This window comes from Clavelina lepadiformis, chromosome 1, assembly GCF_947623445.1.
Source record: "Clavelina lepadiformis chromosome 1, kaClaLepa1.1, whole genome shotgun sequence".
Lineage (NCBI taxonomy): Eukaryota > Metazoa > Chordata > Ascidiacea > Aplousobranchia > Clavelinidae > Clavelina > Clavelina lepadiformis.
Genome location: NC_135240.1, coordinates 24,987,829 through 25,005,363, shown reverse-complemented (window position 1 = coordinate 25,005,363; position 17,535 = coordinate 24,987,829). Strand labels below are relative to the sequence as shown.

The 17,535-nt window shown below is 40.7% G+C and overlaps 53 non-coding genes across 53 annotated transcripts; all 53 read right to left on the bottom strand.

Moving 5' to 3' along the window:
- Nucleotides 1–172: 172 nt before the first annotated feature.
- On the bottom strand, nt 173–246 carry Trnar-ucu (transfer RNA arginine (anticodon UCU)). Its single transcript has one exon. It is a non-coding gene; the product is annotated as a tRNA-Arg (tRNA).
- A 189-nt stretch (nt 247–435) lies between these two features.
- Trnal-caa (transfer RNA leucine (anticodon CAA)) lies at nt 436–553 on the bottom strand. The gene is made up of 2 exons: nt 516–553; nt 436–481 (listed from the first exon to the last, which is right to left on the bottom strand). It is a non-coding gene; the product is annotated as a tRNA-Leu (tRNA).
- Nucleotides 554–837: 284 nt separating this feature from the next.
- Nucleotides 838–911, bottom strand: Trnar-ucu (transfer RNA arginine (anticodon UCU)). Its single transcript has one exon. It is a non-coding gene; the product is annotated as a tRNA-Arg (tRNA).
- Nucleotides 912–1,100: 189 nt separating this feature from the next.
- On the bottom strand, nt 1,101–1,218 carry Trnal-caa (transfer RNA leucine (anticodon CAA)). Its single transcript has 2 exons — nt 1,181–1,218; nt 1,101–1,146 (listed from the first exon to the last, which is right to left on the bottom strand). It is a non-coding gene; the product is annotated as a tRNA-Leu (tRNA).
- A 282-nt stretch (nt 1,219–1,500) lies between these two features.
- Nucleotides 1,501–1,574, bottom strand: Trnar-ucu (transfer RNA arginine (anticodon UCU)). Its single transcript has one exon. It is a non-coding gene; the product is annotated as a tRNA-Arg (tRNA).
- A 189-nt stretch (nt 1,575–1,763) lies between these two features.
- On the bottom strand, nt 1,764–1,881 carry Trnal-caa (transfer RNA leucine (anticodon CAA)). The gene is made up of 2 exons: nt 1,844–1,881; nt 1,764–1,809 (listed from the first exon to the last, which is right to left on the bottom strand). It is a non-coding gene; the product is annotated as a tRNA-Leu (tRNA).
- A 284-nt stretch (nt 1,882–2,165) lies between these two features.
- Trnar-ucu (transfer RNA arginine (anticodon UCU)) lies at nt 2,166–2,239 on the bottom strand. Its single transcript has one exon. It is a non-coding gene; the product is annotated as a tRNA-Arg (tRNA).
- Nucleotides 2,240–2,428: 189 nt separating this feature from the next.
- Trnal-caa (transfer RNA leucine (anticodon CAA)) lies at nt 2,429–2,546 on the bottom strand. Its single transcript has 2 exons — nt 2,509–2,546; nt 2,429–2,474 (listed from the first exon to the last, which is right to left on the bottom strand). It is a non-coding gene; the product is annotated as a tRNA-Leu (tRNA).
- A 282-nt stretch (nt 2,547–2,828) lies between these two features.
- On the bottom strand, nt 2,829–2,902 carry Trnar-ucu (transfer RNA arginine (anticodon UCU)). The gene has a single exon. It is a non-coding gene; the product is annotated as a tRNA-Arg (tRNA).
- Nucleotides 2,903–3,091: 189 nt separating this feature from the next.
- Trnal-caa (transfer RNA leucine (anticodon CAA)) lies at nt 3,092–3,209 on the bottom strand. The gene is made up of 2 exons: nt 3,172–3,209; nt 3,092–3,137 (listed from the first exon to the last, which is right to left on the bottom strand). It is a non-coding gene; the product is annotated as a tRNA-Leu (tRNA).
- Nucleotides 3,210–3,491: 282 nt separating this feature from the next.
- On the bottom strand, nt 3,492–3,565 carry Trnar-ucu (transfer RNA arginine (anticodon UCU)). Its single transcript has one exon. It is a non-coding gene; the product is annotated as a tRNA-Arg (tRNA).
- A 189-nt stretch (nt 3,566–3,754) lies between these two features.
- Nucleotides 3,755–3,872, bottom strand: Trnal-caa (transfer RNA leucine (anticodon CAA)). The gene is made up of 2 exons: nt 3,835–3,872; nt 3,755–3,800 (listed from the first exon to the last, which is right to left on the bottom strand). It is a non-coding gene; the product is annotated as a tRNA-Leu (tRNA).
- Nucleotides 3,873–4,156: 284 nt separating this feature from the next.
- On the bottom strand, nt 4,157–4,230 carry Trnar-ucu (transfer RNA arginine (anticodon UCU)). The gene has a single exon. It is a non-coding gene; the product is annotated as a tRNA-Arg (tRNA).
- A 189-nt stretch (nt 4,231–4,419) lies between these two features.
- Nucleotides 4,420–4,537, bottom strand: Trnal-caa (transfer RNA leucine (anticodon CAA)). Its single transcript has 2 exons — nt 4,500–4,537; nt 4,420–4,465 (listed from the first exon to the last, which is right to left on the bottom strand). It is a non-coding gene; the product is annotated as a tRNA-Leu (tRNA).
- A 282-nt stretch (nt 4,538–4,819) lies between these two features.
- On the bottom strand, nt 4,820–4,893 carry Trnar-ucu (transfer RNA arginine (anticodon UCU)). Its single transcript has one exon. It is a non-coding gene; the product is annotated as a tRNA-Arg (tRNA).
- A 189-nt stretch (nt 4,894–5,082) lies between these two features.
- On the bottom strand, nt 5,083–5,200 carry Trnal-caa (transfer RNA leucine (anticodon CAA)). The gene is made up of 2 exons: nt 5,163–5,200; nt 5,083–5,128 (listed from the first exon to the last, which is right to left on the bottom strand). It is a non-coding gene; the product is annotated as a tRNA-Leu (tRNA).
- A 284-nt stretch (nt 5,201–5,484) lies between these two features.
- Nucleotides 5,485–5,558, bottom strand: Trnar-ucu (transfer RNA arginine (anticodon UCU)). Its single transcript has one exon. It is a non-coding gene; the product is annotated as a tRNA-Arg (tRNA).
- A 189-nt stretch (nt 5,559–5,747) lies between these two features.
- On the bottom strand, nt 5,748–5,865 carry Trnal-caa (transfer RNA leucine (anticodon CAA)). Its single transcript has 2 exons — nt 5,828–5,865; nt 5,748–5,793 (listed from the first exon to the last, which is right to left on the bottom strand). It is a non-coding gene; the product is annotated as a tRNA-Leu (tRNA).
- A 284-nt stretch (nt 5,866–6,149) lies between these two features.
- Nucleotides 6,150–6,223, bottom strand: Trnar-ucu (transfer RNA arginine (anticodon UCU)). Its single transcript has one exon. It is a non-coding gene; the product is annotated as a tRNA-Arg (tRNA).
- Nucleotides 6,224–6,412: 189 nt separating this feature from the next.
- Trnal-caa (transfer RNA leucine (anticodon CAA)) lies at nt 6,413–6,530 on the bottom strand. The gene is made up of 2 exons: nt 6,493–6,530; nt 6,413–6,458 (listed from the first exon to the last, which is right to left on the bottom strand). It is a non-coding gene; the product is annotated as a tRNA-Leu (tRNA).
- A 282-nt stretch (nt 6,531–6,812) lies between these two features.
- On the bottom strand, nt 6,813–6,886 carry Trnar-ucu (transfer RNA arginine (anticodon UCU)). Its single transcript has one exon. It is a non-coding gene; the product is annotated as a tRNA-Arg (tRNA).
- A 189-nt stretch (nt 6,887–7,075) lies between these two features.
- Nucleotides 7,076–7,193, bottom strand: Trnal-caa (transfer RNA leucine (anticodon CAA)). The gene is made up of 2 exons: nt 7,156–7,193; nt 7,076–7,121 (listed from the first exon to the last, which is right to left on the bottom strand). It is a non-coding gene; the product is annotated as a tRNA-Leu (tRNA).
- Nucleotides 7,194–7,477: 284 nt separating this feature from the next.
- On the bottom strand, nt 7,478–7,551 carry Trnar-ucu (transfer RNA arginine (anticodon UCU)). Its single transcript has one exon. It is a non-coding gene; the product is annotated as a tRNA-Arg (tRNA).
- A 189-nt stretch (nt 7,552–7,740) lies between these two features.
- Nucleotides 7,741–7,858, bottom strand: Trnal-caa (transfer RNA leucine (anticodon CAA)). The gene is made up of 2 exons: nt 7,821–7,858; nt 7,741–7,786 (listed from the first exon to the last, which is right to left on the bottom strand). It is a non-coding gene; the product is annotated as a tRNA-Leu (tRNA).
- A 282-nt stretch (nt 7,859–8,140) lies between these two features.
- Nucleotides 8,141–8,214, bottom strand: Trnar-ucu (transfer RNA arginine (anticodon UCU)). The gene has a single exon. It is a non-coding gene; the product is annotated as a tRNA-Arg (tRNA).
- A 189-nt stretch (nt 8,215–8,403) lies between these two features.
- Nucleotides 8,404–8,521, bottom strand: Trnal-caa (transfer RNA leucine (anticodon CAA)). The gene is made up of 2 exons: nt 8,484–8,521; nt 8,404–8,449 (listed from the first exon to the last, which is right to left on the bottom strand). It is a non-coding gene; the product is annotated as a tRNA-Leu (tRNA).
- A 284-nt stretch (nt 8,522–8,805) lies between these two features.
- On the bottom strand, nt 8,806–8,879 carry Trnar-ucu (transfer RNA arginine (anticodon UCU)). Its single transcript has one exon. It is a non-coding gene; the product is annotated as a tRNA-Arg (tRNA).
- A 189-nt stretch (nt 8,880–9,068) lies between these two features.
- On the bottom strand, nt 9,069–9,186 carry Trnal-caa (transfer RNA leucine (anticodon CAA)). The gene is made up of 2 exons: nt 9,149–9,186; nt 9,069–9,114 (listed from the first exon to the last, which is right to left on the bottom strand). It is a non-coding gene; the product is annotated as a tRNA-Leu (tRNA).
- Nucleotides 9,187–9,468: 282 nt separating this feature from the next.
- Nucleotides 9,469–9,542, bottom strand: Trnar-ucu (transfer RNA arginine (anticodon UCU)). Its single transcript has one exon. It is a non-coding gene; the product is annotated as a tRNA-Arg (tRNA).
- A 189-nt stretch (nt 9,543–9,731) lies between these two features.
- Nucleotides 9,732–9,849, bottom strand: Trnal-caa (transfer RNA leucine (anticodon CAA)). Its single transcript has 2 exons — nt 9,812–9,849; nt 9,732–9,777 (listed from the first exon to the last, which is right to left on the bottom strand). It is a non-coding gene; the product is annotated as a tRNA-Leu (tRNA).
- Nucleotides 9,850–10,131: 282 nt separating this feature from the next.
- Trnar-ucu (transfer RNA arginine (anticodon UCU)) lies at nt 10,132–10,205 on the bottom strand. Its single transcript has one exon. It is a non-coding gene; the product is annotated as a tRNA-Arg (tRNA).
- Nucleotides 10,206–10,394: 189 nt separating this feature from the next.
- Nucleotides 10,395–10,512, bottom strand: Trnal-caa (transfer RNA leucine (anticodon CAA)). The gene is made up of 2 exons: nt 10,475–10,512; nt 10,395–10,440 (listed from the first exon to the last, which is right to left on the bottom strand). It is a non-coding gene; the product is annotated as a tRNA-Leu (tRNA).
- A 284-nt stretch (nt 10,513–10,796) lies between these two features.
- Trnar-ucu (transfer RNA arginine (anticodon UCU)) lies at nt 10,797–10,870 on the bottom strand. Its single transcript has one exon. It is a non-coding gene; the product is annotated as a tRNA-Arg (tRNA).
- Nucleotides 10,871–11,059: 189 nt separating this feature from the next.
- Trnal-caa (transfer RNA leucine (anticodon CAA)) lies at nt 11,060–11,177 on the bottom strand. Its single transcript has 2 exons — nt 11,140–11,177; nt 11,060–11,105 (listed from the first exon to the last, which is right to left on the bottom strand). It is a non-coding gene; the product is annotated as a tRNA-Leu (tRNA).
- A 282-nt stretch (nt 11,178–11,459) lies between these two features.
- On the bottom strand, nt 11,460–11,533 carry Trnar-ucu (transfer RNA arginine (anticodon UCU)). The gene has a single exon. It is a non-coding gene; the product is annotated as a tRNA-Arg (tRNA).
- Nucleotides 11,534–11,722: 189 nt separating this feature from the next.
- Nucleotides 11,723–11,840, bottom strand: Trnal-caa (transfer RNA leucine (anticodon CAA)). Its single transcript has 2 exons — nt 11,803–11,840; nt 11,723–11,768 (listed from the first exon to the last, which is right to left on the bottom strand). It is a non-coding gene; the product is annotated as a tRNA-Leu (tRNA).
- A 284-nt stretch (nt 11,841–12,124) lies between these two features.
- On the bottom strand, nt 12,125–12,198 carry Trnar-ucu (transfer RNA arginine (anticodon UCU)). The gene has a single exon. It is a non-coding gene; the product is annotated as a tRNA-Arg (tRNA).
- Nucleotides 12,199–12,387: 189 nt separating this feature from the next.
- On the bottom strand, nt 12,388–12,505 carry Trnal-caa (transfer RNA leucine (anticodon CAA)). Its single transcript has 2 exons — nt 12,468–12,505; nt 12,388–12,433 (listed from the first exon to the last, which is right to left on the bottom strand). It is a non-coding gene; the product is annotated as a tRNA-Leu (tRNA).
- A 282-nt stretch (nt 12,506–12,787) lies between these two features.
- On the bottom strand, nt 12,788–12,861 carry Trnar-ucu (transfer RNA arginine (anticodon UCU)). The gene has a single exon. It is a non-coding gene; the product is annotated as a tRNA-Arg (tRNA).
- Nucleotides 12,862–13,050: 189 nt separating this feature from the next.
- On the bottom strand, nt 13,051–13,168 carry Trnal-caa (transfer RNA leucine (anticodon CAA)). Its single transcript has 2 exons — nt 13,131–13,168; nt 13,051–13,096 (listed from the first exon to the last, which is right to left on the bottom strand). It is a non-coding gene; the product is annotated as a tRNA-Leu (tRNA).
- A 282-nt stretch (nt 13,169–13,450) lies between these two features.
- Trnar-ucu (transfer RNA arginine (anticodon UCU)) lies at nt 13,451–13,524 on the bottom strand. The gene has a single exon. It is a non-coding gene; the product is annotated as a tRNA-Arg (tRNA).
- Nucleotides 13,525–13,713: 189 nt separating this feature from the next.
- On the bottom strand, nt 13,714–13,831 carry Trnal-caa (transfer RNA leucine (anticodon CAA)). Its single transcript has 2 exons — nt 13,794–13,831; nt 13,714–13,759 (listed from the first exon to the last, which is right to left on the bottom strand). It is a non-coding gene; the product is annotated as a tRNA-Leu (tRNA).
- A 284-nt stretch (nt 13,832–14,115) lies between these two features.
- Trnar-ucu (transfer RNA arginine (anticodon UCU)) lies at nt 14,116–14,189 on the bottom strand. The gene has a single exon. It is a non-coding gene; the product is annotated as a tRNA-Arg (tRNA).
- A 189-nt stretch (nt 14,190–14,378) lies between these two features.
- Nucleotides 14,379–14,496, bottom strand: Trnal-caa (transfer RNA leucine (anticodon CAA)). Its single transcript has 2 exons — nt 14,459–14,496; nt 14,379–14,424 (listed from the first exon to the last, which is right to left on the bottom strand). It is a non-coding gene; the product is annotated as a tRNA-Leu (tRNA).
- A 282-nt stretch (nt 14,497–14,778) lies between these two features.
- On the bottom strand, nt 14,779–14,852 carry Trnar-ucu (transfer RNA arginine (anticodon UCU)). The gene has a single exon. It is a non-coding gene; the product is annotated as a tRNA-Arg (tRNA).
- A 189-nt stretch (nt 14,853–15,041) lies between these two features.
- Nucleotides 15,042–15,159, bottom strand: Trnal-caa (transfer RNA leucine (anticodon CAA)). The gene is made up of 2 exons: nt 15,122–15,159; nt 15,042–15,087 (listed from the first exon to the last, which is right to left on the bottom strand). It is a non-coding gene; the product is annotated as a tRNA-Leu (tRNA).
- Nucleotides 15,160–15,443: 284 nt separating this feature from the next.
- Trnar-ucu (transfer RNA arginine (anticodon UCU)) lies at nt 15,444–15,517 on the bottom strand. The gene has a single exon. It is a non-coding gene; the product is annotated as a tRNA-Arg (tRNA).
- A 189-nt stretch (nt 15,518–15,706) lies between these two features.
- Nucleotides 15,707–15,824, bottom strand: Trnal-caa (transfer RNA leucine (anticodon CAA)). Its single transcript has 2 exons — nt 15,787–15,824; nt 15,707–15,752 (listed from the first exon to the last, which is right to left on the bottom strand). It is a non-coding gene; the product is annotated as a tRNA-Leu (tRNA).
- Nucleotides 15,825–16,108: 284 nt separating this feature from the next.
- Nucleotides 16,109–16,182, bottom strand: Trnar-ucu (transfer RNA arginine (anticodon UCU)). Its single transcript has one exon. It is a non-coding gene; the product is annotated as a tRNA-Arg (tRNA).
- Nucleotides 16,183–16,371: 189 nt separating this feature from the next.
- Trnal-caa (transfer RNA leucine (anticodon CAA)) lies at nt 16,372–16,489 on the bottom strand. The gene is made up of 2 exons: nt 16,452–16,489; nt 16,372–16,417 (listed from the first exon to the last, which is right to left on the bottom strand). It is a non-coding gene; the product is annotated as a tRNA-Leu (tRNA).
- A 282-nt stretch (nt 16,490–16,771) lies between these two features.
- Nucleotides 16,772–16,845, bottom strand: Trnar-ucu (transfer RNA arginine (anticodon UCU)). The gene has a single exon. It is a non-coding gene; the product is annotated as a tRNA-Arg (tRNA).
- A 189-nt stretch (nt 16,846–17,034) lies between these two features.
- Trnal-caa (transfer RNA leucine (anticodon CAA)) lies at nt 17,035–17,152 on the bottom strand. Its single transcript has 2 exons — nt 17,115–17,152; nt 17,035–17,080 (listed from the first exon to the last, which is right to left on the bottom strand). It is a non-coding gene; the product is annotated as a tRNA-Leu (tRNA).
- A 284-nt stretch (nt 17,153–17,436) lies between these two features.
- On the bottom strand, nt 17,437–17,510 carry Trnar-ucu (transfer RNA arginine (anticodon UCU)). The gene has a single exon. It is a non-coding gene; the product is annotated as a tRNA-Arg (tRNA).
- Nucleotides 17,511–17,535: the final 25 nt, after the last annotated feature.

The window sequence follows — 17,535 nt, the reverse complement described above, 5'->3', positions numbered from 1 at the left end:
CACAGATGCATGCAACGATGTTTAATCGAGGATAAATACAACGAAGCAGGCCAAGTTGTTTCATTCTAGTTTTACTTTATGGAAGACGTAGACGATGATGTTAACGGTATGCTCATTTTAGGATGAAACTATGTACAGTTAAGTGATAAGATTTAAAAAATATTAAGCCAATCATCCCTGCCGGGACTCGAACCCGGAACCTCTGGATTAGAAGTCCAGCGCGCTAATCCATTGCGCCACAGAGACAAACTCATACCAACCTTTAACATTTTCACGCTTTAAAAAACAATCCAGCCTAGAAAGTCGAAAAAAGTTACTTGATCGAACCGTTTTTGAACTAAGACATAAGTTTCTCAATGTTCGATTTTACTATCCGCTTCAATGCAATCCGACACAAAGTTAGCATATATGTGAAGTAAAACTTTCCAAAGCTACTGTCAGAAGTGGGATTTGAACCCACGCCTCCATTCGGAGACCAGAACACCCTAAAGCCGCACAAAGCGACTAAGCTTCTGCTTGAGTCTGGCGCCTTAGACCACTCGGCCATCCTGACCTCGTTGTTTTGTATGCATCTCCGTTCTTATTATACTTACCACAAAACCAGGAAAAGGCTTAATTTAGCACTAATATCACGGTTGTTTTTCCTCGTGGCTGTATAAAATTCACAGATGCATGCAACGATATTTAATCGAGGATAAATACAACGAAGCAGGCCAAGTTGTTTCATTCTAGAATTATTTTGTGGAAGACGTATAGACGATGATGTTAACGGTATGCTCATTTTAGGATGAAACTATGTACAGTTAAGTGATAAGATTTAAAAAATATTAAGCCAATCATCCCTGCCGGGACTCGAACCCGGAACCTCTGGATTAGAAGTCCAGCGCGCTAATCCATTGCGCCACAGAGACAAACTCATACCAACCTTTAACATTTTCACGCTTTAAAAAACAATCCAGCCTAGAAAGTCGGAAAAAGTTACTTGATCGAACCGTTTTTGAACTAAGACATAAGTTTCTCAATGTTCGATTTTACTATCCGCTTCAATGCAATCCGACACAAAGTTAGCATATATGTGAAGTAAAACTTTCCAAAGCTACAGTCAGAAGTGGGATTCGAACCCACGCCTCCATTCGGAGACCAGAACACCCTAGAGCCGCACAAAGCGACTAAGCTTCTGCTTGAGTCTGGCGCCTTACACCACTCGGCCATCCTGACCTCGTTGTTTTGTATGCATCTCCGTTCTTATAATACTTACCACAAAACCAGGAAAAGGCTTAATTTAGCACTAATATCACGGTTGTTTTTCCTCGTGGCTGTATAAAATTCACAGATGCATGCAACGATGTTTAATCGAGGATAAATACAACGAAGCAGGCCAAGTTGTTTCATTCTAGTTTTACTTTATGGAAGACGTAGACGATGATGTTAACGGTATGCTCATTTTAGGATGAAACTATGTACAGTTAAGTGATAAGATTTAAAAAATATTAAGCCAATCATCCCTGCCGGGACTCGAACCCGGAACCTCTGGATTAGAAGTCCAGCGCGCTAATCCATTGCGCCACAGAGACAAACTCATACCAACCTTTAACATTTTCACGCTTTAAAAAACAATCCAGCCTAGAAAGTCGAAAAAAGTTACTTGATCGAACCGTTTTTGAACTAAGACATAAGTTTCTCAATGTTCGATTTTACTATCCGCTTCAATGCAATCCGACACAAAGTTAGCATATATGTGAAGTAAAACTTTCCAAAGCTACTGTCAGAAGTGGGATTTGAACCCACGCCTCCATTCGGAGACCAGAACACCCTAAAGCCGCACAAAGCGACTAAGCTTCTGCTTGAGTCTGGCGCCTTAGACCACTCGGCCATCCTGACCTCGTTGTTTTGTATGCATCTCCGTTCTTATTATACTTACCACAAAACCAGGAAAAGGCTTAATTTAGCACTAATATCACGGTTGTTTTTCCTCGTGGCTGTATAAAATTCACAGATGCATGCAACGATATTTAATCGAGGATAAATACAACGAAGCAGGCCAAGTTGTTTCATTCTAGAATTATTTTGTGGAAGACGTATAGACGATGATGTTAACGGTATGCTCATTTTAGGATGAAACTATGTACAGTTAAGTGATAAGATTTTAAAAATATTAAGCCAATCATCCCTGCCGGGACTCGAACCCGGAACCTCTGGATTAGAAGTCCAGCGCGCTAATCCATTGCGCCACAGAGACAAACTCATACCAACCTTTAACATTTTCACGCTTTAAAAAACAATCCAGCCTAGAAAGTCGAAAAAAGTTACTTGATCGAACCGTTTTTGAACTAAGACATAAGTTTCTCAATGTTCGATTTTACTATCCGCTTCAATGCAATCCGACACAAAGTTAGCATATATGTGAAGTAAAACTTTCCAAAGCTACTGTCAGAAGTGGGATTTGAACCCACGCCTCCATTCGGAGACCAGAACACCCTAAAGCCGCACAAAGCGACTAAGCTTTTGCTTGAATCTGGCGCCTTAGACCACTCGGCCATCCTGACCTCGTTGTTTTGCATGCAACTCCGTTCTTATTATACTTACCACAAAACCAGGAAAAGGCTTAATTTAGCACTAATATCACGGTTGTTTTTCCTCGTGGCTGTATAAAATTCACAGATGCATGCAACGATGTTTAATCGAGGATAAATACAGCGAAGCAGGCCAAGTTGTTTCATTCTAGAATTACTTTGTGGAAGACGTAGACGATGATGTTAACGGTATGCTCATTTTAGGATGAAACTATGTACAGTTAAGTGATAAGATTTTTAAAATATTAAGCCAATCATCCCTGCCGGGACTCGAACCCGGAACCTCTGGATTAGAAGTCCAGTGCGCTAATCCATTGCGCCACAGAGACAAACTCATACCAACCTTTAACATTTTCACGCTTTAAAAAACAATCCAGCCTAGAAAGTCGGAAAAAGTTACTTGATCGAACCGTTTTTGAACTAAGACATAAGTTTCTCAATGTTCGATTTTACTATCCGCTTCAATGCAATCCGACACAAAGTTAGCATATATGTGAAGTAAAACTTTCCAAAGCTACAGTCAGAAGTGGGATTCGAACCCACGCCTCCATTCGGAGACCAGAACACCCTAGAGCCGCACAAAGCGACTAAGCTTCTGCTTGAGTCTGGCGCCTTACACCACTCGGCCATCCTGACCTCGTTGTTTTGTATGCATCTCCGTTCTTATAATACTTACCACAAAACCAGGAAAAGGCTTAATTTAGCACTAATATCACGGTTGTTTTTCCTCGTGGCTGTATAAAATTCACAGATGCATGCAACGATGTTTAATCGAGGATAAATACAACGAAGCAGGCCAAGTTGTTTCATTCTAGTTTTACTTTATGGAAGACGTAGACGATGATGTTAACGGTATGCTCATTTTAGGATGAAACTATGTACAGTTAAGTGATAAGATTTAAAAAATATTAAGCCAATCATCCCTGCCGGGACTCGAACCCGGAACCTCTGGATTAGAAGTCCAGCGCGCTAATCCATTGCGCCACAGAGACAAACTCATACCAACCTTTAACATTTTCACGCTTTAAAAAACAATCCAGCCTAGAAAGTCGAAAAAAGTTACTTGATCGAACCGTTTTTGAACTAAGACATAAGTTTCTCAATGTTCGATTTTACTATCCGCTTCAATGCAATCCGACACAAAGTTAGCATATATGTGAAGTAAAACTTTCCAAAGCTACTGTCAGAAGTGGGATTTGAACCCACGCCTCCATTCGGAGACCAGAACACCCTAAAGCCGCACAAAGCGACTAAGCTTCTGCTTGAGTCTGGCGCCTTAGACCACTCGGCCATCCTGACCTCGTTGTTTTGTATGCATCTCCGTTCTTATTATACTTACCACAAAACCAGGAAAAGGCTTAATTTAGCACTAATATCACGGTTGTTTTTCCTCGTGGCTGTATAAAATTCACAGATGCATGCAACGATATTTAATCGAGGATAAATACAACGAAGCAGGCCAAGTTGTTTCATTCTAGAATTATTTTGTGGAAGACGTATAGACGATGATGTTAACGGTATGCTCATTTTAGGATGAAACTATGTACAGTTAAGTGATAAGATTTAAAAAATATTAAGCCAATCATCCCTGCCGGGACTCGAACCCGGAACCTCTGGATTAGAAGTCCAGCGCGCTAATCCATTGCGTCACAGAGACAAACTCATACCAACCTTTAACATTTTCACGCTTTAAAAAACAATCCAGCCTAGAAAGTCGGAAAAAGTTACTTGATCGAACCGTTTTTGAACTAAGACATAAGTTTCTCAATGTTCGATTTTACTATCCGCTTCAATGCAATCCGACACAAAGTTAGCATATATGTGAAGTAAAACTTTCCAAAGCTACAGTCAGAAGTGGGATTCGAACCCACGCCTCCATTCGGAGACCAGAACACCCTAGAGCCGCACAAAGCGACTAAGCTTCTGCTTGAGTCTGGCGCCTTACACCACTCGGCCATCCTGACCTCGTTGTTTTGTATGCATCTCCGTTCTTATAATACTTACCACAAAACCAGGAAAAGGCTTAATTTAGCACTAATATCACGGTTGTTTTTCCTCGTGGCTGTATAAAATTCACAGATGCATGCAACGATGTTTAATCGAGGATAAATACAACGAAGCAGGCCAAGTTGTTTCATTCTAGTTTTACTTTATGGAAGACGTAGACGATGATGTTAACGGTATGCTCATTTTAGGATGAAACTATGTACAGTTAAGTGATAAGATTTAAAAAATATTAAGCCAATCATCCCTGCCGGGACTCGAACCCGGAACCTCTGGATTAGAAGTCCAGCGCGCTAATCCATTGCGCCACAGAGACAAACTCATACCAACCTTTAACATTTTCACGCTTTAAAAAACAATCCAGCCTAGAAAGTCGAAAAAAGTTACTTGATCGAACCGTTTTTGAACTAAGACATAAGTTTCTCAATGTTCGATTTTACTATCCGCTTCAATGCAATCCGACACAAAGTTAGCATATATGTGAAGTAAAACTTTCCAAAGCTACTGTCAGAAGTGGGATTTGAACCCACGCCTCCATTCGGAGACCAGAACACCCTAAAGCCGCACAAAGCGACTAAGCTTCTGCTTGAGTCTGGCGCCTTAGACCACTCGGCCATCCTGACCTCGTTGTTTTGTATGCATCTCCGTTCTTATTATACTTACCACAAAACCAGGAAAAGGCTTAATTTAGCACTAATATCACGGTTGTTTTTCCTCGTGGCTGTATAAAATTCACAGATGCATGCAACGATATTTAATCGAGGATAAATACAACGAAGCAGGCCAAGTTGTTTCATTCTAGAATTATTTTGTGGAAGACGTATAGACGATGATGTTAACGGTATGCTCATTTTAGGATGAAACTATGTACAGTTAAGTGATAAGATTTTAAAAATATTAAGCCAATCATCCCTGCCGGGACTCGAACCCGGAACCTCTGGATTAGAAGTCCAGCGCGCTAATCCATTGCGCCACAGAGACAAACTCATACCAACCTTTAACATTTTCACGCTTTAAAAAACAATCCAGCCTAGAAAGTCGAAAAAAGTTACTTGATCGAACCGTTTTTGAACTAAGACATAAGTTTCTCAATGTTCGATTTTACTATCCGCTTCAATGCAATCCGACACAAAGTTAGCATATATGTGAAGTAAAACTTTCCAAAGCTACTGTCAGAAGTGGGATTTGAACCCACGCCTCCATTCGGAGACCAGAACACCCTAAAGCCGCACAAAGCGACTAAGCTTTTGCTTGAATCTGGCGCCTTAGACCACTCGGCCATCCTGACCTCGTTGTTTTGTATGCATCTCCGTTCTTATTATACTTACCACAAAACCAGGAAAAGGCTTAATTTAGCACTAATATCACGGTTGTTTTTCCTCGTGGCTGTATAAAATTCACAGATGCATGCAACGATATTTAATCGAGGATAAATACAACGAAGCAGGCCAAGTTGTTTCATTCTAGAATTATTTTGTGGAAGACGTATAGACGATGATGTTAACGGTATGCTCATTTTAGGATGAAACTATGTACAGTTAAGTGATAAGATTTAAAAAATATTAAGCCAATCATCCCTGCCGGGACTCGAACCCGGAACCTCTGGATTAGAAGTCCAGCGCGCTAATCCATTGCGCCACAGAGACAAACTCATACCAACCTTTAACATTTTCACGCTTTAAAAAACAATCCAGCCTAGAAAGTCGGAAAAAGTTACTTGATCGAACCGTTTTTGAACTAAGACATAAGTTTCTCAATGTTCGATTTTACTATCCGCTTCAATGCAATCCGACACAAAGTTAGCATATATGTGAAGTAAAACTTTCCAAAGCTACAGTCAGAAGTGGGATTCGAACCCACGCCTCCATTCGGAGACCAGAACACCCTAGAGCCGCACAAAGCGACTAAGCTTCTGCTTGAGTCTGGCGCCTTACACCACTCGGCCATCCTGACCTCGTTGTTTTGTATGCATCTCCGTTCTTATAATACTTACCACAAAACCAGGAAAAGGCTTAATTTAGCACTAATATCACGGTTGTTTTTCCTCGTGGCTGTATAAAATTCACAGATGCATGCAACGATGTTTAATCGAGGATAAATACAACGAAGCAGGCCAAGTTGTTTCATTCTAGTTTTACTTTATGGAAGACGTAGACGATGATGTTAACGGTATGCTCATTTTAGGATGAAACTATGTACAGTTAAGTGATAAGATTTAAAAAATATTAAGCCAATCATCCCTGCCGGGACTCGAACCCGGAACCTCTGGATTAGAAGTCCAGCGCGCTAATCCATTGCGCCACAGAGACAAACTCATACCAACCTTTAACATTTTCACGCTTTAAAAAACAATCCAGCCTAGAAAGTCGAAAAAAGTTACTTGATCGAACCGTTTTTGAACTAAGACATAAGTTTCTCAATGTTCGATTTTACTATCCGCTTCAATGCAATCCGACACAAAGTTAGCATATATGTGAAGTAAAACTTTCCAAAGCTACTGTCAGAAGTGGGATTTGAACCCACGCCTCCATTCGGAGACCAGAACACCCTAAAGCCGCACAAAGCGACTAAGCTTTTGCTTGAATCTGGCGCCTTAGACCACTCGGCCATCCTGACCTCGTTGTTTTGTATGCATCTCCGTTCTTATTATACTTACCACAAAACCAGGAAAAGGCTTAATTTAGCACTAATATCACGGTTGTTTTTCCTCGTGGCTGTATAAAATTCACAGATGCATGCAACGATATTTAATCGAGGATAAATACAACGAAGCAGGCCAAGTTGTTTCATTCTAGAATTATTTTGTGGAAGACGTATAGACGATGATGTTAACGGTATGCTCATTTTAGGATGAAACTATGTACAGTTAAGTGATAAGATTTAAAAAATATTAAGCCAATCATCCCTGCCGGGACTCGAACCCGGAACCTCTGGATTAGAAGTCCAGCGCGCTAATCCATTGCGCCACAGAGACAAACTCATACCAACCTTTAACATTTTCACGCTTTAAAAAACAATCCAGCCTAGAAAGTCGGAAAAAGTTACTTGATCGAACCGTTTTTGAACTAAGACATAAGTTTCTCAATGTTCGATTTTACTATCCGCTTCAATGCAATCCGACACAAAGTTAGCATATATGTGAAGTAAAACTTTCCAAAGCTACAGTCAGAAGTGGGATTCGAACCCACGCCTCCATTCGGAGACCAGAACACCCTAGAGCCGCACAAAGCGACTAAGCTTCTGCTTGAGTCTGGCGCCTTACACCACTCGGCCATCCTGACCTCGTTGTTTTGTATGCATCTCCGTTCTTATAATACTTACCACAAAACCAGGAAAAGGCTTAATTTAGCACTAATATCACGGTTGTTTTTCCTCGTGGCTGTATAAAATTCACAGATGCATGCAACGATGTTTAATCGAGGATAAATACAACGAAGCAGGCCAAGTTGTTTCATTCTAGTTTTACTTTATGGAAGACGTAGACGATGATGTTAACGGTATGCTCATTTTAGGATGAAACTATGTACAGTTAAGTGATAAGATTTAAAAAATATTAAGCCAATCATCCCTGCCGGGACTCGAACCCGGAACCTCTGGATTAGAAGTCCAGCGCGCTAATCCATTGCGCCACAGAGACAAACTCATACCAACCTTTAACATTTTCACGCTTTAAAAAACAATCCAGCCTAGAAAGTCGAAAAAAGTTACTTGATCGAACCGTTTTTGAACTAAGACATAAGTTTCTCAATGTTCGATTTTACTATCCGCTTCAATGCAATCCGACACAAAGTTAGCATATATGTGAAGTAAAACTTTCCAAAGCTACTGTCAGAAGTGGGATTTGAACCCACGCCTCCATTCGGAGACCAGAACACCCTAAAGCCGCACAAAGCGACTAAGCTTCTGCTTGAGTCTGGCGCCTTAGACCACTCGGCCATCCTGACCTCGTTGTTTTGTATGCATCTCCGTTCTTATTATACTTACCACAAAACCAGGAAAAGGCTTAATTTAGCACTAATATCACGGTTGTTTTTCCTCGTGGCTGTATAAAATTCACAGATGCATGCAACGATATTTAATCGAGGATAAATACAACGAAGCAGGCCAAGTTGTTTCATTCTAGAATTATTTTGTGGAAGACGTATAGACGATGATGTTAACGGTATGCTCATTTTAGGATGAAACTATGTACAGTTAAGTGATAAGATTTTAAAAATATTAAGCCAATCATCCCTGCCGGGACTCGAACCCGGAACCTCTGGATTAGAAGTCCAGCGCGCTAATCCATTGCGCCACAGAGACAAACTCATACCAACCTTTAACATTTTCACGCTTTAAAAAACAATCCAGCCTAGAAAGTCGAAAAAAGTTACTTGATCGAACCGTTTTTGAACTAAGACATAAGTTTCTCAATGTTCGATTTTACTATCCGCTTCAATGCAATCCGACACAAAGTTAGCATATATGTGAAGTAAAACTTTCCAAAGCTACTGTCAGAAGTGGGATTTGAACCCACGCCTCCATTTGGAGACCAGAACACCCTAAAGCCGCACAAAGCGACTAAGCTTTTGCTTGAATCTGGCGCCTTAGACCACTCGGCCATCCTGACCTCGTTGTTTTGCATGCAACTCCGTTCTTATTATACTTACCACAAAACCAGGAAAAGGCTTAATTTAGCACTAATATCACGGTTGTTTTTCCTCGTGGCTGTATAAAATTCACAGATGCATGCAACGATGTTTAATCGAGGATAAATACAGCGAAGCAGGCCAAGTTGTTTCATTCTAGAATTACTTTGTGGAAGACGTAGACGATGATGTTAACGGTATGCTCATTTTAGGATGAAACTATGTACAGTTAAGTGATAAGATTTTTAAAATATTAAGCCAATCATCCCTGCCGGGACTCGAACCCGGAACCTCTGGATTAGAAGTCCAGTGCGCTAATCCATTGCGCCACAGAGACAAACTCATACCAACCTTTAACATTTTCACGCTTTAAAAAACAATCCAGCCTAGAAAGTCGGAAAAAGTTACTTGATCGAACCGTTTTTGAACTAAGACATAAGTTTCTCAATGTTCGATTTTACTATCCGCTTCAATGCAATCCGACACAAAGTTAGCATATATGTGAAGTAAAACTTTCCAAAGCTACAGTCAGAAGTGGGATTCGAACCCACGCCTCCATTCGGAGACCAGAACACCCTAGAGCCGCACAAAGCGACTAAGCTTCTGCTTGAGTCTGGCGCCTTACACCACTCGGCCATCCTGACCTCGTTGTTTTGTATGCATCTCCGTTCTTATAATACTTACCACAAAACCAGGAAAAGGCTTAATTTAGCACTAATATCACGGTTGTTTTTCCTCGTGGCTGTATAAAATTCACAGATGCATGCAATGATGTTTAATCGAGGATAAATACAACGAAGCAGGCCAAGTTGTTTCATTCTAGTTTTACTTTATGGAAGACGTAGACGATGATGTTAACGGTATGCTCATTTTAGGATGAAACTATGTACAGTTAAGTGATAAGATTTAAAAAATATTAAGCCAATCATCCCTGCCGGGACTCGAACCCGGAACCTCTGGATTAGAAGTCCAGCGCGCTAATCCATTGCGCCACAGAGACAAACTCATACCAACCTTTAACATTTTCACGCTTTAAAAAACAATCCAGCCTAGAAAGTCGAAAAAAGTTACTTGATCGAACCGTTTTTGAACTAAGACATAAGTTTCTCAATGTTCGATTTTACTATCCGCTTCAATGCAATCCGACACAAAGTTAGCATATATGTGAAGTAAAACTTTCCAAAGCTACTGTCAGAAGTGGGATTTGAACCCACGCCTCCATTCGGAGACCAGAACACCCTAAAGCCGCACAAAGCGACTAAGCTTCTGCTTGAGTCTGGCGCCTTAGACCACTCGGCCATCCTGACCTCGTTGTTTTGTATGCATCTCCGTTCTTATTATACTTACCACAAAACCAGGAAAAGGCTTAATTTAGCACTAATATCACGGTTGTTTTTCCTCGTGGCTGTATAAAATTCACAGATGCATGCAACGATATTTAATCGAGGATAAATACAACGAAGCAGGCCAAGTTGTTTCATTCTAGAATTATTTTGTGGAAGACGTATAGACGATGATGTTAACGGTATGCTCATTTTAGGATGAAACTATGTACAGTTAAGTGATAAGATTTAAAAAATATTAAGCCAATCATCCCTGCCGGGACTCGAACCCGGAACCTCTGGATTAGAAGTCCAGCGCGCTAATCCATTGCGCCACAGAGACAAACTCATACCAACCTTTAACATTTTCACGCTTTAAAAAACAATCCAGCCTAGAAAGTCGGAAAAAGTTACTTGATCGAACCGTTTTTGAACTAAGACATAAGTTTCTCAATGTTCGATTTTACTATCCGCTTCAATGCAATCCGACACAAAGTTAGCATATATGTGAAGTAAAACTTTCCAAAGCTACAGTCAGAAGTGGGATTCGAACCCACGCCTCCATTCGGAGACCAGAACACCCTAGAGCCGCACAAAGCGACTAAGCTTCTGCTTGAGTCTGGCGCCTTACACCACTCGGCCATCCTGACCTCGTTGTTTTGTATGCATCTCCGTTCTTATAATACTTACCACAAAACCAGGAAAAGGCTTAATTTAGCACTAATATCACGGTTGTTTTTCCTCGTGGCTGTATAAAATTCACAGATGCATGCAACGATGTTTAATCGAGGATAAATACAACGAAGCAGGCCAAGTTGTTTCATTCTAGTTTTACTTTATGGAAGACGTAGACGATGATGTTAACGGTATGCTCATTTTAGGATGAAACTATGTACAGTTAAGTGATAAGATTTAAAAAATATTAAGCCAATCATCCCTGCCGGGACTCGAACCCGGAACCTCTGGATTAGAAGTCCAGCGCGCTAATCCATTGCGCCACAGAGACAAACTCATACCAACCTTTAACATTTTCACGCTTTAAAAAACAATCCAGCCTAGAAAGTCGAAAAAAGTTACTTGATCGAACCGTTTTTGAACTAAGACATAAGTTTCTCAATGTTCGATTTTACTATCCGCTTCAATGCAATCCGACACAAAGTTAGCATATATGTGAAGTAAAACTTTCCAAAGCTACTGTCAGAAGTGGGATTTGAACCCACGCCTCCATTCGGAGACCAGAACACCCTAAAGCCGCACAAAGCGACTAAGCTTCTGCTTGAGTCTGGCGCCTTAGACCACTCGGCCATCCTGACCTCGTTGTTTTGTATGCATCTCCGTTCTTATTATACTTACCACAAAACCAGGAAAAGGCTTAATTTAGCACTAATATCACGGTTGTTTTTCCTCGTGGCTGTATAAAATTCACAGATGCATGCAACGATATTTAATCGAGGATAAATACAACGAAGCAGGCCAAGTTGTTTCATTCTAGAATTATTTTGTGGAAGACGTATAGACGATGATGTTAACGGTATGCTCATTTTAGGATGAAACTATGTACAGTTAAGTGATAAGATTTTAAAAATATTAAGCCAATCATCCCTGCCGGGACTCGAACCCGGAACCTCTGGATTAGAAGTCCAGCGCGCTAATCCATTGCGCCACAGAGACAAACTCATACCAACCTTTAACATTTTCACGCTTTAAAAAACAATCCAGCCTAGAAAGTCGAAAAAAGTTACTTGATCGAACCGTTTTTGAACTAAGACATAAGTTTCTCAATGTTCGATTTTACTATCCGCTTCAATGCAATCCGACACAAAGTTAGCATATATGTGAAGTAAAACTTTCCAAAGCTACTGTCAGAAGTGGGATTTGAACCCACGCCTCCATTCGGAGACCAGAACACCCTAAAGCCGCACAAAGCGACTAAGCTTTTGCTTGAATCTGGCGCCTTAGACCACTCGGCCATCCTGACCTCGTTGTTTTGCATGCAACTCCGTTCTTATTATACTTACCACAAAACCAGGAAAAGGCTTAATTTAGCACTAATATCACGGTTGTTTTTCCTCGTGGCTGTATAAAATTCACAGATGCATGCAACGATGTTTAATCGAGGATAAATACAGCGAAGCAGGCCAAGTTGTTTCATTCTAGAATTACTTTGTGGAAGACGTAGACGATGATGTTAACGGTATGCTCATTTTAGGATGAAACTATGTACAGTTAAGTGATAAGATTTTTAAAATATTAAGCCAATCATCCCTGCCGGGACTCGAACCCGGAACCTCTGGATTAGAAGTCCAGTGCGCTAATCCATTGCGCCACAGAGACAAACTCATACCAACCTTTAACATTTTCACGCTTTAAAAAACAATCCAGCCTAGAAAGTCGGAAAAAGTTACTTGATCGAACCGTTTTTGAACTAAGACATAAGTTTCTCAATGTTCGATTTTACTATCCGCTTCAATGCAATCCGACACAAAGTTAGCATATATGTGAAGTAAAACTTTCCAAAGCTACAGTCAGAAGTGGGATTCGAACCCACGCCTCCATTCGGAGACCAGAACACCCTAGAGCCGCACAAAGCGACTAAGCTTCTGCTTGAGTCTGGCGCCTTACACCACTCGGCCATCCTGACCTCGTTGTTTTGTATGCATCTCCGTTCTTATAATACTTACCACAAAACCAGGAAAAGGCTTAATTTAGCACTAATATCACGGTTGTTTTTCCTCGTGGCTGTATAAAATTCACAGATGCATGCAACGATGTTTAATCGAGGATAAATACAACGAAGCAGGCCAAGTTGTTTCATTCTAGTTTTACTTTATGGAAGACGTAGACGATGATGTTAACGGTATGCTCATTTTAGGATGAAACTATGTACAGTTAAGTGATAAGATTTAAAAAATATTAAGCCAATCATCCCTGCCGGGACTCGAACCCGGAACCTCTGGATTAGAAGTCCAGCGCGCTAATCCATTGCGCCACAGAGACAAACTCATACCAACCTTTAACATTTTCACGCTTTAAAAAACAATCCAGCCTAGAAAGTCGAAAAAAGTTACTTGATCGAACCGTTTTTGAACTAAGACATAAGTTTCTCAATGTTCGATTTTACTATCCGCTTCAATGCAATCCGACACAAAGTTAGCATATATGTGAAGTAAAACTTTCCAAAGCTACTGTCAGAAGTGGGATTTGAACCCACGCCTCCATTCGGAGACCAGAACACCCTAAAGCCGCACAAAGCGACTAAGCTTCTGCTTGAGTCTGGCGCCTTAGACCACTCGGCCATCCTGACCTCGTTGTTTTGTATGCATCTCCGTTCTTATTATACTTACCACAAAACCAGGAAAAGGCTTAATTTAGCACTAATATCACGGTTGTTTTTCCTCGTGGCTGTATAAAATTCACAGATGCATGCAACGATATTTAATCGAGGATAAATACAACGAAGCAGGCCAAGTTGTTTCATTCTAGAATTATTTTGTGGAAGACGTATAGACGATGATGTTAACGGTATGCTCATTTTAGGATGAAACTATGTACAGTTAAGTGATAAGATTTAAAAAATATTAAGCCAATCATCCCTGCCGGGACTCGAACCCGGAACCTCTGGATTAGAAGTCCAGCGCGCTAATCCATTGCGTCACAGAGACAAACTCATACCAACCTTTAACATTTTCACGCTTTAAAAAACAATCCAGCCTAGAAAGTCGGAAAAAGTTACTTGATCGAACCGTTTTTGAACTAAGACATAAGTTTCTCAATGTTCGATTTTACTATCCGCTTCAATGCAATCCGACACAAAGTTAGCATATATGTGAAGTAAAACTTTCCAAAGCTACAGTCAGAAGTGGGATTCGAACCCACGCCTCCATTCGGAGACCAGAACACCCTAGAGCCGCACAAAGCGACTAAGCTTCTGCTTGAGTCTGGCGCCTTACACCACTCGGCCATCCTGACCTCGTTGTTTTGTATGCATCTCCGTTCTTATAATACTTACCACAAAACCAGGAAAAGGCTTAATTTAGCACTAATATCACGGTTGTTTTTCCTCGTGGCTGTATAAAATTCACAGATGCATGCAACGATGTTTAATCGAGGATAAATACAACGAAGCAGGCCAAGTTGTTTCATTCTAGTTTTACTTTATGGAAGACGTAGACGATGATGTTAACGGTATGCTCATTTTAGGATGAAACTATGTACAGTTAAGTGATAAGATTTAAAAAATATTAAGCCAATCATCCCTGCCGGGACTCGAACCCGGAACCTCTGGATTAGAAGTCCAGCGCGCTAATCCATTGCGCCACAGAGACAAACTCATACCAACCTTTAACATTTTCACGCTTTAAAAAACAATCCAGCCTAGAAAGTCGAAAAAAGTTACTTGATCGAACCGTTTTTGAACTAAGACATAAGTTTCTCAATGTTCGATTTTACTATCCGCTTCAATGCAATCCGACACAAAGTTAGCATATATGTGAAGTAAAACTTTCCAAAGCTACTGTCAGAAGTGGGATTTGAACCCACGCCTCCATTCGGAGACCAGAACACCCTAAAGCCGCACAAAGCGACTAAGCTTCTGCTTGAGTCTGGCGCCTTAGACCACTCGGCCATCCTGACCTCGTTGTTTTGTATGCATCTCCGTTCTTATTATACTTACCACAAAACCAGGAAAAGGCTTAATTTAGCACTAATATCACGGTTGTTTTTCCTCGTGGCTGTATAAAATTCACAGATGCATGCAACGATATTTAATCGAGGATAAATACAACGAAGCAGGCCAAGTTGTTTCATTCTAGAATTATTTTGTGGAAGACGTATAGACGATGATGTTAACGGTATGCTCATTTTAGGATGAAACTATGTACAGTTAAGTGATAAGATTTTAAAAATATTAAGCCAATCATCCCTGCCGGGACTCGAACCCGGAACCTCTGGATTAGAAGTCCAGCGCGCTAATCCATTGCGCCACAGAGACAAACTCATACCAACCTTTAACATTTTCACGCTTTAAAAAACAATCCAGCCTAGAAAGTCGAAAAAAGTTACTTGATCGAACCGTTTTTGAACTAAGACATAAGTTTCTCAATGTTCGATTTTACTATCCGCTTCAATGCAATCCGACACAAAGTTAGCATATATGTGAAGTAAAACTTTCCAAAGCTACTGTCAGAAGTGGGATTTGAACCCACGCCTCCATTCGGAGACCAGAACACCCTAAAGCCGCACAAAGCGACTAAGCTTCTGCTTGAGTCTGGCGCCTTAGACCACTCGGCCATCCTGACCTCGTTGTTTTGTATGCATCTCCGTTCTTATTATACTTACCACAAAACCAGGAAAAGGCTTAATTTAGCACTAATATCACGGTTGTTTTTCCTCGTGGCTGTATAAAATTCACAGATGCATGCAACGATATTTAATCGAGGATAAATACAACGAAGCAGGCCAAGTTGTTTCATTCTAGAATTATTTTGTGGAAGACGTATAGACGATGATGTTAACGGTATGCTCATTTTAGGATGAAACTATGTACAGTTAAGTGATAAGATTTAAAAAATATTAAGCCAATCATCCCTGCCGGGACTCGAACCCGGAACCTCTGGATTAGAAGTCCAGCGCGCTAATCCATTGCGCCACAGAGACAAACTCATACCAACCTTTAACATTTTCACGCTTTAAAAAACAATCCAGCCTAGAAAGTCGGAAAAAGTTACTTGATCGAACCGTTTTTGAACTAAGACATAAGTTTCTCAATGTTCGATTTTACTATCCGCTTCAATGCAATCCGACACAAAGTTAGCATATATGTGAAGTAAAACTTTCCAAAGCTACAGTCAGAAGTGGGATTCGAACCCACGCCTCCATTCGGAGACCAGAACACCCTAGAGCCGCACAAAGCGACTAAGCTTCTGCTTGAGTCTGGCGCCTTACACCACTCGGCCATCCTGACCTCGTTGTTTTGTATGCATCTCCGTTCTTATAATACTTACCACAAAACCAGGAAAAGGCTTAATTTAGCACTAATATCACGGTTGTTTTTCCTCGTGGCTGTATAAAATTCACAGATGCATGCAACGATGTTTAATCGAGGATAAATACAACGAAGCAGGCCAAGTTGTTTCATTCTAGTTTTACTTTATGGAAGACGTAGACGATGATGTTAACGGTATGCTCATTTTAGGATGAAACTATGTACAGTTAAGTGATAAGATTTAAAAAATATTAAGCCAATCATCCCTGCCGGGACTCGAACCCGGAACCTCTGGATTAGAAGTCCAGCGCGCTAATCCATTGCGCCACAGAGACAAACTCATACCAACCTTTAACATTTTCACGCTTTAAAAAACAATCCAGCCTAGAAAGTCGAAAAAAGTTACTTGATCGAACCGTTTTTGAACTAAGACATAAGTTTCTCAATGTTCGATTTTACTATCCGCTTCAATGCAATCCGACACAAAGTTAGCATATATGTGAAGTAAAACTTTCCAAAGCTACTGTCAGAAGTGGGATTTGAACCCACGCCTCCATTCGGAGACCAGAACACCCTAAAGCCGCACAAAGCGACTAAGCTTCTGCTTGAGTCTGGCGCCTTAGACCACTCGGCCATCCTGACCTCGTTGTTTTGTATGCATCTCCGTTCTTATTATACTTACCACAAAACCAGGAAAAGGCTTAATTTAGCACTAATATCACGGTTGTTTTTCCTCGTGGCTGTATAAAATTCACAGATGCATGCAACGATATTTAATCGAGGATAAATACAACGAAGCAGGCCAAGTTGTTTCATTCTAGAATTATTTTGTGGAAGACGTATAGACGATGATGTTAACGGTATGCTCATTTTAGGATGAAACTATGTACAGTTAAGTGATAAGATTTTAAAAATATTAAGCCAATCATCCCTGCCGGGACTCGAACCCGGAACCTCTGGATTAGAAGTCCAGCGCGCTAATCCATTGCGCCACAGAGACAAACTCATACCAACCTTTAACATTT